We start from the raw sequence: 12,146 nt of genomic DNA, 5'->3' as shown, positions 1-12,146 counted from the left end.
CTACCCTGGCACTATAACTCTCCCCTTCCCCCATCCTTCCTAGTTTAAAGCCCTCCTTACCAGGTTGGCCAACCTGTTGGCAAAGACCCGCATGCCTCGCCTCGTGAGGTGGATCCCATCCCTCGCCATCAGTTGTCGATCTTCAAACAGGGTCCCATGGTCGTAGAAACCAAAACCCTTATTGAGAAAATGCTATCAAAACAAAGCAAACTCCCCTCAACAGAGAAAAATAGGCTTTCCCTACTCATCCCAATGACAATAGTCTTGATAAATATTACAGCATTTTGGCATGATTTAACAATCAACAAAAGTAAGCTTCCTTACTTCACCCAGCTTTCAACCAAGCTTACTTTTTGTACATATTACAGATTGGATTAACTGCCTAGAATTCCTTTGGGTGTTTTTTATGTTGTGATTTAGTTCTGCTTATTTTCCATGAACTTCATGACAGTATGCTTTCAGAGAACTACAGACCATTCTGTAATTTCCTTTTATCTTGTGCTCTGAACTAAAACTGCATCCTAGAACACTGCCAACCCATAAATTAAAATGTTCGCTGAATCATTAATAAGGCACATTGAATGATACTGCCCCTAATATTGACTTTTTGTTGAATCTTGACACTTACCTCTCCACAATTAGTTTAAGCAATTATTCTTTAGTTCATACTAACCAAGCCCATTAATTTTGTTTCTAATCTAGAGGCACGAGAGGGCTGTTCCCCAGCAGATTTTCAATATACTATTTTTAAAAGAATTGAAAATTAATTGCAGCAAATTATGGAAGGAATGGAGGATACCAAACAGATAATTGCAAGCTAAGTTTTCACTTGGGCTGGTATTTAGGTCAGTCCATTTTGTCTATATCCCATCTCTATTCATCCTTTCCTATTTTCAATAAAAACTGAGAGAAAACAGTTGTTATATATTTGAGCACAGTCCACACCTTTCCTAGAGCTCATTATACCTAGAGATTAATGATTGCTTGCAAAATGCTGATGGCTCATGGGTAAGTCRACCTACCCTTCCCATTCATTCTCAGGAATGTACTTCAGGAAAATCTTTAGAATCAGTAAGAACGAACATACTGCAAAAACATTTAGCAATTTTTACCTTGTTACTCGCTCACCACATACTAATCAAAATGGGATTCATAACGTCGAAGGCACTACCAGTGAATTAATTGGCAGACACAGGTCTGCTTTTCTGAGTTGTTTGTTTTTGTAATTTGTTTACATATTTTCCATAGTTAGTAATGAAATTTATGTTAATCAATAACCATTTCAGCATGAAGATGTATCATTTCAGTCTACACCCTAATGAACAGATGTGAAAAATTACATGTGCCAGTAATGAAATAAATTTCCCTGTTAATGGCTTAATCTCACTTCATCAATATTTGATTTGTAGCAGTCATGAAGATAAATGTCACTACCATTAATTAAAATGATTTCCTCAGTAATGTCTCATACTTCTAGTCAGCTAACCATTATTTCTATATTCTTAGCTCTTAAACTTCTCAAACTTTTTACTAGTAAAATAAGAGTTGCAACCATTTCAATATAGCGCTTTCTGTTTAGATAGCTTGAATATTTTGAACTGCTTCAGTTATCTCCCTTTGTTGCACATCTCACAAGCTTTATGCTTGTGCCTGTGTTGGCACACTGACGCTTGCTCTTGGGGGCTGGAGTCAGGGCACCCCTAATAGAGGGGTATTGCCTGAGGAACTCACTCCCTCTGCTGGTCTTCGGAGCCTCTTGCTTTCACAGCTGACAATTTTAGCCCAGCATTTACCAGACAGATCTAAACTATGGTTATATCTTTTCGTGTCTGTTCGGTGGCCTACTATCTGGAAGCACACTCAGTACTTTTGCTTTACGCAAGATGATCTCATACATATTTTTACAGAGAGCAAGAGATACTGTCAGTATCCTTCTGCTGAATGCAGAAAAAAGAGAGCAGGCATGCACTATTTAATGTAGAAAGGAGATACTTGATAAACAAATGAAAGAAGAAAACTGGTGTCAGAGGAAAAAAATACTCAATGCAAATAAAAGGACAGATAAGAATCAGAACACAGAAAATTAGTGTTGTGACAAGAGAAGAGATATGAAAAGCTGCAAAGGGGGCAAAGACAATGTTTAAAAGCTATTACTGCAGAAAAATTACACCAGCTAAACGAGTACCAAAAAAGTGCATAAAATACACAGTTAGAAGAAGAAACATGAAGAAGTAGAAGAAGATGAAAAAGAGAAAACAAAGGCAGATACCTAGAGCTGTTTTCTGTGGTTATCCCAAGCATGCACTTTCTACAAGGTGCTAAGAGAAATGTATGCATCCTGGGTAGCATAGGGTTGTAACTGAGAAGGACAACCAGTCTAGATCAGGGCAGGACTGCTCAAATCATTGGCAGTTCAACCAGATGGAAGACTGTGAGTAGCTGCAAATAGAATTTTCCTACCTTCCTACTTCACTAAAAAAAGTCACATTGAAAGGCTGCCAAACCACGCATCTGATTTCTCAGATTAGAAGACACAAGAACACGGTTATGGACACGAGCTTGCTAATGACATCTAGCTGTTCCTTCTCTTGGAGGCAAAAATAGTATCTTTAGCTCTTTTTGTCAGTGATGTGACACTTTAAAGCCACATCACAGGTAATAAAGCTCTGGGAGATGCACGCGTCCCAGGATCATCCAGAAACAGACAGTTGTGGCAGATGTGCTGACTACACACAGTGACTAACCAGAAGCAGAAAACTGAAGGGCAGGTGTGTGTCCAGGAAGGAGAACTCCAATCTGTAAATCTCTCCAGCTTTCCTGGAGCTGTCCAAGCACTAGCCCAAATAGGTTTTCACCGCCAAGCTGAGGTGGGCAATATGCCAAGTATGAAATGTGATTCTTTGATTTCTCACTTAGCTTCTCCTTGGCATGTTGCCTGGCTGTGAGAACGTGTGGAGCACACAGGACTTTCTGACATTATTAAGATTCTTTTAACCATCTATTTAGATGCTTTCACTGACGTATTTTTTCTGAAGTTTTAAATAAATCTACATTTTCAATATAATATTAAAATATTTAATCTACATTTTCAATATAATATTAAAATATTTTCTGTTTTTCTCTTTTTTGTTAATAAAGAATTACATTTTTAAGAATTCAACTTTGAAAGGACAGGGAAAAAGTACTACATGCATTTCTATGGCCCCTACATATATTCAATAACTGTACAGAGATTCTTGTAACAAAGTAAATTTGGTACTATCGGTTCTTACCATCTCACCTCACCTTACAACAGATAAGAAGAATTAAATATTTTGGGGGAAGTACAGATGGAGTTTACTACTCATTATTAAAACTTAAGAATGGTTTCTTATAATCCATATTATTTACACTGCACATTAATTTACTACGATTTTCCTGTGCTGCACTTAGCATGAAACCACAGGCTCCCTTGTAGTCTAACATCATTAACATAGAAATCAACAAACTTTATTGTTTCTAATATGTCATTAATGTTMATGATCTAAGCAAAAGTTAAAAAAAATCCAGTGTGCATCAAAACAAACAACTGAAACATACATAATCACAGATCTTGGATTTCTGCAGCAGAGAACAAGAGGGGTTGTTGTAGCAAGTATTTGGCACATTCTGAAACAGTGATATCATGGACCAAAAGATAAGGTATCAGCTGAAGACTTCCACTTAATGTAAAATTGTGATTACATGCCAACTGTATATTTCATTGTCAGTGTTATACTGTGGCATCATTTAAGAGTTCCAGTCACAGACCGGGGCTCTTTCAAGCTCATCCCTGAAGATGCACAAAAAATCACTGCATCTTCCCCAAGGATTTTCAGTCTGAGCAAATTAGGAGTAGATATGGGAAGTAGGGGGAGTCGCATGTACTATTATGTTGCAAAGATTGTGTTCTGCAGCCCTCCACCCAAGTTTAGATAGATGTATACAGCCTCCTAAAATCAATTTGCTCTCTATGTATAGTAAAATAGAAATATCATATGATTAGAGAATGCTATAATCTTTTTCATCACTTTACTTCAACTCACACCTTTATCACTCTGCCTGTAAAATGCCATATAAAGCCCTGACCCTGCAACCCAATGTACAAAGCACCACTGACTTTGCTGAGGTTCTGCTAGAACAGAGCTGTCCTTTAGCCAGCTGTAAACCATGGGATCAAGCCTATAAAGGAACACACACAAACATACTTATGGCTCCTTGTGCTTTTGTAACTTGTAATATCCATTTCTACCCCTATAACTTCTCCGTCCAAGTTAAACTGGAAGTATCTTTCACATGAATGACAACTTGACAAAGAGTTAGTATAAATCAGCTCTATATCTCAATATGGTAAGTCCATCAGTCTTTCCCTTGGACTCTTCTCTTTACACACAGTGTATTCAATAAACTGGCTCAGATTCAGTGTTTATCTGCTAATTGTTCCCTCCATGTCTTGCTCTTATTCAGATTAAGATCTGCTCTGAAGTTATGTACTGTGTGATTACAATTTCTGTATATTTATAAACAACCAATTTAACATTTTTAATCAGTCTTCTGTTGAAATAATGTCCTTCTCATGGCCTTTTTTGGAACCACAGAGAGAAGATAATGGAATGTTGCACAAAGCAAGAATCTGTAAAAATATATGAGCATCTCAGCATGTTTTTTGAGAGAGTGAACACACGAGCTTAATTGGACATATCAGCAACTACAGCAAATGAGTAATTAAGAATTTAATTCTGTATCTGATGCAATGCATCATGCCTTACACTGCCATTGGTATCAGAATTCAACGGCCTTAAAAACTAAAATACTTAGGCAATAAGAACAGCTACTTTTTGGCATCTCAGATGCACTTTGATTAGAACTTAGTTCAGGAGCCAGTAAGCCCCTAGTGCCATTTGAGATGCCCTCAGATATTGAACCTAGCCTCCAGCAGTGGCTCCAGAAGGGCATGTTGTATCTGCTAATACCATGCAGATGTGAGGATCTTAAATAGCACTAAAATGATATGTGTGGGTATCTAAAACAAGTGTTGTGTCAAGGATTCAGAATACCATCCTTCCACAACCAACCAGCTCTTAAAGTGCCTGCAGTTTATAGACACCTACGCTGTGAACCACAGTTTTCTAAATGTTTAAGCCTAGCATCTTGCTCAGAAACTGCAGGCACATAGTTTTGTCCTTAAGTCTGCTGTGACTTGAGCCTGAGGTGGGGATGTGACTAAACCATGTCCAGAGCCATAAAAGTGAGCGCTCTTAGGTAATTAGCAGAACCAGCACTTCTACCTGAAGAGTTCAGCTCTGTGACTAGCTGGGTGTATGTTCTTACTCACCAATTCTGGTAGCAACCTGCTAAGAGTGCTGGAACAGTGAATCACCCCTTAAGAAATCTCACTCTTTACTGACTCCAGGAGGTGCACAGCTGCCCTAAATCACCTCACTGAAGCAGGGAGTCTCCTTTCAGCCCATCACTGCTTAATTTTGGCATAGTTGCTTTAATGGGACCCTCTGTTGGGATAAACCAAAGTTTACATTTTGGGATTACAGATGGGCTTCTACAGCAAAAGGAGGCAAGTAATAATCCATTTAGATAGAGATAGGTAACAAATAAATAAAGTGAAAATGTTTTTTATCGTAGTGCCAGATTGTATTATACATCTTTCAATGAATATATGACAAAAAGAGAATTTTGACTTTTGTGAGATCTGGCAAAATCAGACACTGTATTTTAGTAATAGTTAAAATATGCATAATCAGGCATGAGTGTGGAAGGTTCTTTAGACTAAAACAAAATATCTGAACGCAGTATCAAGTTAGAAAGATAAAGTTTTAAAGTCCTATCTTTGTTTTCCCTTTATTGTGTTATCAAATTGCAAGTCCCAAGCACAACACTGTATTTGTTAGACTATTTTGTCACAGATTTGTCAGAAACTAGGCTATATAAATAATCAACATACTTTTCCAAAAAGTAAAGCTGGAAATTATTTTAAAATGATTTATTTCCTAAACTGAAATTGAGACCTGAATGAAGATATTGTTCTTTGAGTGCAAAACATAAGTTTTTCATTATTGAACATTTTTAATTATGTATCTTAAACTGGAACATGTATGTAAACAAGCTAATTCTAACATAATTTATAGATATCTACATAAATTTATTGCCCATTGATTTCTTACAATATATCAAGGCTTTTTAGTTAATACATTGCAGAAATTTAATAGGCTAAAAAGAGAATTCCAAATGTCATTAATGTAAAAGTAAAAAGAATATAAAACAACTGCAAAATCTGTGTAAATCATTATTTATGCAAAAACATCTTGCTATAGAATATAGCATTTAAATACATCTTATAAAAGGGATACTTTGATCTGTTTTCAAGGAGAATTACACTCCTGAACCTTGGGTGTCTTCTTAAAAAAAGAGAGAGGCAGACAGAGATTACATTGTAGTCTTGGTAGTCAGACAACTTGTTTATTCCCTCTACTACTTCTTTATTTAATATTTGTAAGATATAAGATTAAATACAGCAGGCATACATACATTTATATAAAAGAAAAACACTGGTTAAAAGCTAAACTGATTTAATGATCCTATAAAATCAAGACAATTTTCAATATAATAGGACAATTCATACAATTTATTTGTATCAGCTTGAGAGCATGTCTGTCGTATGCAGGCAGTAGCACCAACAAGTGCAAGAAACTTTCACTGCTTTCTACACAGTCCTACTGAAAAAGTGAAACTGATAATTCTGGAATGGGAGTGAATTCCAGGCTGCCCTCAAACTATAAAACACTGGAAGATGAAAAGATTTGCAAAGGTTTAATTTAGACAACAGTAAAACAGCAGATGATGCTGGAGTCTCATGAAAGCTAGAAACCCCCCCCCCCCAGGAATTACGGTGCAGAGCTGTTTGGAGGGCTTGAATGACAGTAGCATTCAAAAAAACCTTTATATTATTTCTGAAGTATATAAGAGATATTTTTATACTTCTTAGGAAATTTTTAATATATATTCAAGCATTGATATGGCATTGCCTCTTACAGGACAGGAAAATCGGAGCTAAGACACACAGAGATGCACTCAATCACAAGATAGCAAATTACCTAAATCATCTTTTCCCTAAAACTGTAAGATTTTCAAAAATCAGCTGGGAGCGTAATAACAGAGGACTGGAAAGGACTTTCCAAATCTTTAAGTCCCACCACTAGCTGCTGTAAGCTTCATATCATACAGCTGTACTTCAGATTAGTCGATGTTTTTCCCTAACTACTTTTCTTAGGAAGCTCTTCCAATAATCTCCCTGCTGGGACAGCTACAACCTCCTAATTTCCACCCTAAATTCCTTAATGGACAGCTCATACCCTTTTTTTTTTTTTCTTATATTCAATATCTTTTAGGCTAAATAAGGCTGCTGTAATCTCTAGTATTTTCCTCATTGATGATCATCAATAAATAAAGAGAAATTTTTATCTTCCCAACATTTGTTTTGTTAACTACATAAGCAAAGCTCTTGTCTTCCCATAAGACAGGCTCTCTCCATTCTGATCATTCTAGTATTACTTCTTTGTACCCGTTCCAGCCCCAATTTCTTTCTTGAAAATGGGTGATTACACCTATCTATACTATTTCACATAAAGAACTATCAGAGCATCAACATTCCCCTAGAGGTACTAGGAAGACACCTACAGTCCAGGTCACAGTTTGCCTTTTTGGGGCTACATGATACTGCCAATGCACAGACAGTCTGTGACCAGTTAGTRTACTCTGATACTTCTCTTCCATATCACCTCCATCTGATAAGTCCTCAGTTGGTAGCAAGAAATCTTGTTAGCAGTCTCCAAGTGCATAACCTTGCATATTATTCAGTTGAATCTCATTCCTTTTCCATTTCTCTCGTGCCCAAGGTCATCTACTTCTCTTTCAGTATTCTTTGCAAGTTCTAACTCAACTTCAATTAAACAGTTTTTATTCTTGCTCTACATTCTTGCTCATATTCTTGCTCTTCTTTGCCGATTAGTAATTTTTTATTCCTGTGGGGTTTTCTTCTTCTCCTTGTAGGCTTCCATATATTTCTAAAATCGTTCCTGAAGTATGGCATTATTTCTGAAAGTATTTTTATTTGCTTGGATATAAATTCTAGATAGTTTAAATAAATTTAACTTAGAGAAATTCCACATTTCCTCTCCATTCAAATTCCTGAGCAGTTCAGACTGGCTGAGTTATCAGTGTAGTTTCTTTAGCTTACCAAGCTGACTCTTCAAGTGAAGCATTTTACTTGAAGACATACTTTTGTTTATCTTTCCCTTTAATCTAAACGGAATCACTTAATCAAAAGTCCCGATTAAAAGTTACATGACTGACTTATCTGTAATGTGCCTATTATTTACTCACACTAAATATAAAAGAGCATATCTGTCTCTTCATAGGGTTGTTAACATATTTTTAAATGTCTGCTTAGTGTAAAATACTTAAGGTGGTCCCTGAAGATCTCTGAACTTTCCATTCCCACGTGAATACTACAATCCTTTGGGCATGGGCATGTTCTGTTCCATCCCTTATGGCCCCATACATCATAAATTCTTTGAAGCTGTGCCATTGCAGAGCAAAAGCCAAGAGTGCTCTTGTCTTTACCTGGTAACTAGTATGCTCTCCTGGGTTACAGGGTTATAAGAAATCTGGTGATGAATAAATACAGGTGGTGGAGAGAAATGACCTGAGGTCTATTTTCTACATGAATAACTTCTAGGAACTAGTTTCCAACAGGTGGTAAACAGAACACAAATAAACTTCACTGACCTTGCTAGTTTGCAGAATGTGTCTTCTTCATTTTCTATTCGCTAGCTCAGGATAGCTCCTTGATCAGCAGGATTCTGAGCACTGAGGGGATCCCTGCATCTAACACAGTTCTGGATTCCATTCCAGGGAACAAGCAACTACAAGTTAAGATAAGTGGTATTAAGAATTACTTAGTAGATCCAGTCCTGAATGACTTAAACACTTAAAAAAAAAAAAAATTACCCAAGCTGTAACATGGCCTCTGATCACACACAGCAAGTTTAGACTGATCTGATTGCTCTTTGAAGAGAAGCAAAATGAAACAAATGATTTGTTAAATGATCTTCTGTACAGGCTTTAGATTTCTTACAGGACTATAACTAGTTTCACAAATCAGATTTGGAACCTTAACTGCAAATATAAAATCATTATTTTCCAGGGAAAGGGAAAGAAATAACATTTTCTTAGAATTTACTTGCAATAGGAAAAGTTCTTAAATGGTAAGTCAAATTGAAAATCAGGGGTATATTTTTCAAATGATAATAAAATGCAAGAAGATGATAATCTCCATACAGTGACATGTTATGCTTTAGGGGTACTGTAATGCCCAGTGGCACTAAAGTTTTTTCCTACAATGAATCCTGTAGTGAAGGGTGAAACCAGACAGTGTTGCTCACTGGGCTTATACTAATACAATGCTATTCAAGTATGCAAGTGGCTCAGAAGAAAAAGATAAGTGCAACACTGTGCTCTGTTTCAAGTATGACCCAGCAGGTCTGTCCAACAGCAACTATTTTTTCAGTCATTTCTCCTTATGCCCCCTCTCTAGCCATTTTCTAAGATATAGTGCCCCAGCAAAGAGGATCAAATGATAAATATCCAAGTCTTGGAGACAACCCAGCTGACTGGGACAGCCTAATGGGTGAAAGGACCAGGGATTACAGAACTAAGTTAATGTCTGTGGTATTCATTGGTCCACTACTAAACAATTGGAGAAAAAGTAATTCCTTCTATTGCAGATGTACTTTAATAAAGAAGCAACTCTACAGGAGCAAAAGACAGTTCATTCAGTTTCCTAAATAGCTAAGAATTACTTTTTCTAGCTTCATCATCAATGCTGGCAAGGAAGAACTATCCCCATTGTGGCTACTGGCAAATATCATCATTTGTTAGAAGCCAGCGGCCTGGACTGTGTATCTCATGGGCCATGAAAACTGTATGTACCACTGTCCATGCACGAAATCACTACACCATCACAGCGTGTTTCAGTGTTCAATAATTCACTGCACAGAGTCTTCACTACAGCCTCCCTGCTATCCCATCCTTGTCTCAAAGACAGTCTCTGCTTTCTGATTTACTCTCTGTCAGTTTGGYCTTGTACCTGCCCACCACGGATCCAAGGGCCATTCCAGTAAAAAGCACTCCATGCATACTCTGCTTGGGAATTAACTTCTGCACCAGGCTGTCATGTATCCCAGCACCACAGTGCAAGCAATATCCGTTAACCTTCTTAGTGGCCATTTTACCCTCTCTAATCTTGCGCAGGGCAGCTGCTGCCCTGTACTCTTCCTGCAACAGACAAACGCTCTCCGTAAGGCAACAGCTGAATGGCGCACAGCTGAATGGCGCGTTCCTCTTGCTCAACAAAATCAAACACACTTAACATAATTCTCAAAGTATAATCTCATAAAAGCCACTAGTAGCAAGGGTTTTTTCTTCCTCATTCTATTTGCTGTTTCTGTGACATACTTCATACTGTGCCCTTCATTTCTTTCCCCCAGTGCCATCTTCACTGCTATTTCTCCTTAAGCATGGGATGCCATTAAGTCCCAGCAGTACAATTCTACATCTTTCTTGAGAGAAATAAAATGGGTACAGTTAGATGGCAAAATTTTAAAAGAATAAGAGCTCTCTGCTCAGATATTTCCAATATTCTTATATCTTAGAAAGTCAAGCCCTAAATTAGCAGCTAGTCATATTAATGTCTTTTATTTACTCCTTTTCCTACTCATTTCGCTAATTTTGCTTGTTTCTGCATACCTTTACCAATTAAGCCTGCTATAAAATGCTTTATAACCTGCAACTATTTGTCACTGATGCACTCTTAAATTTGAATGTGCTGTATCTTATCAGAAATTCTTCCAAAATAACTGTTTCTCTTTTCTACATAAGATTACTATTCAGTCATGGCAGAGATGAGTGAAAGTTAATTAATGTGAGCATCCTACCTGTAAGCATCTTTATGTAGACCTACTTTACTGAGTCTACATAAAGCAAGCAAAAAGAGTGATTAGGACTACATCTCACCAACAGTAATAATCACTCAAAGGACCGTAATGATCCTCTTCTCAAAAATAAAACTGAAAGCTTTTCTAACCATGGAATAGGAAAATGGTAAGACAGGAAAGTCGATCATCTTAGTGTCAATTAAGTTTTTAAAAAGGGGGGGAAAAACCCTGCAACTAAACTTACAGTGTTTAAGCACAAAAATGACAAGGATAAAGTCTTATAGTTAGCAGTAATTATTGAAAATCATAATTTTCTGATTGAGTGCTGTTACACTGTTATTTAAAATACTTGTATCACACTATTGTTTGAAAGCTCTCCTCATGATTAGGACTCCAGATAGCAGGAACTGAGTAAACCTATACACTCTCCCAAGAAAAAAACGACTAAATAATTCTGCTGCTACAAGGTAGTCTGTTAGAATTACAGGGTAGCAAAGAACAAAAAATTACTACACATTCAGGCAAATGAGGACACTTAAAAATTGATGCTACACTCCTGCATCCATGAAGGCCCAAATCACACAGAGTCCTGCATTGTCCAGAATAACTAAGTGATAACAAAAGCTTATCCTGACCGACAGGGAATTTACATCAAAATAAGCAAGTCACCTGTTAAAGTCACTGAAATTAGATAGCATAAATGCAGGAGTAACAGTGAAAGGTAGGTTTCAGTGTTTCAAACCATCCCCATGGGCCAGAAAGTGGACATATTCTGAATTTTTTTTCCCTCAGCAACACTCCCACCCTTCCCACACTCATACCACTTCAACAACTCAGAGCCCTTCTCCATGTGTAAACGGGGGTATCTTTGAAGCAATGCAACTATGCTTAGCAGTTTCTGAAGCTCCTCATCAAGACTGAGAACTATTTTAGAAGACCGACGTCTCCCGGGACGCCCGCAGCCGGGCCCGGCACCGGCACCGTCCCCCGGGCTGGGGCTGGGGCTGGCAGCCGCTCCCGCCCCGCCCCGCATGGCACCGGCCCGGCCCGCGCCAGGGCGGCGCCATTTCCCCCTCCCAGGGGCGGGGCGGTTCGCGCTGTTTATCCCCCCGCGCGGGG

The sequence above is a fragment of the Apteryx rowi genome, unplaced genomic scaffold (genome assembly GCF_003343035.1).
Source record: "Apteryx rowi isolate R43461 unplaced genomic scaffold, aptRow1 scaffold_131, whole genome shotgun sequence".
Lineage (NCBI taxonomy): Eukaryota > Metazoa > Chordata > Aves > Apterygiformes > Apterygidae > Apteryx > Apteryx rowi.
The sequence above is the reverse complement of the archived record's forward strand: the minus strand, read 5'-3'. Positions refer to the sequence as shown.